We start from the raw sequence: 492 nt of genomic DNA on the forward strand, positions 1-492 counted from the left end.
TATCCTTCATTTGCAAATTCTTTAGCCTTCCTCTGTACTGGGCTTCTCATTCTGAGTAGAAGTCAGATGCTACTTCAGAATGCATGCTCCATGCACAAAAGACACTGTAGGAAGTTGGAAAGGTATGTATTACTGTAAAGCCACTGGACGTATGTTCTCCCTTACACTTGTCCAAGGCTGCTCCCTACACACCATGGTCCCTGGTTACAATTTTCATATTTTAAATTGATTCTGAATTCTATTTAGCAATGATCCTGACCATTAAAACCTGTGACTCTAATGCCACCTGTTCCCTGGTTAAATTGGATGCCTCAGTAAAGGGAGCTAGTCTAGCTACACCACCCCAATGTGGTCCAGTTTCTTCATCATGCAGACAAAAGGTTATGATGTTGTGAGGGGCTGATTAATTATATGATACTTACACAAGCCATCACCAAAATCCTTCATAGCTCTCAGTATGGCTTATTGATGGGAGAAAGTTGGGGGAGGGGT

This window comes from Crocodylus porosus, unplaced genomic scaffold, assembly GCF_001723895.1.
Source record: "Crocodylus porosus isolate Cpor-Errol unplaced genomic scaffold, CroPor_comp1, whole genome shotgun sequence".
Lineage (NCBI taxonomy): Eukaryota > Metazoa > Chordata > Crocodylia > Crocodylidae > Crocodylus > Crocodylus porosus.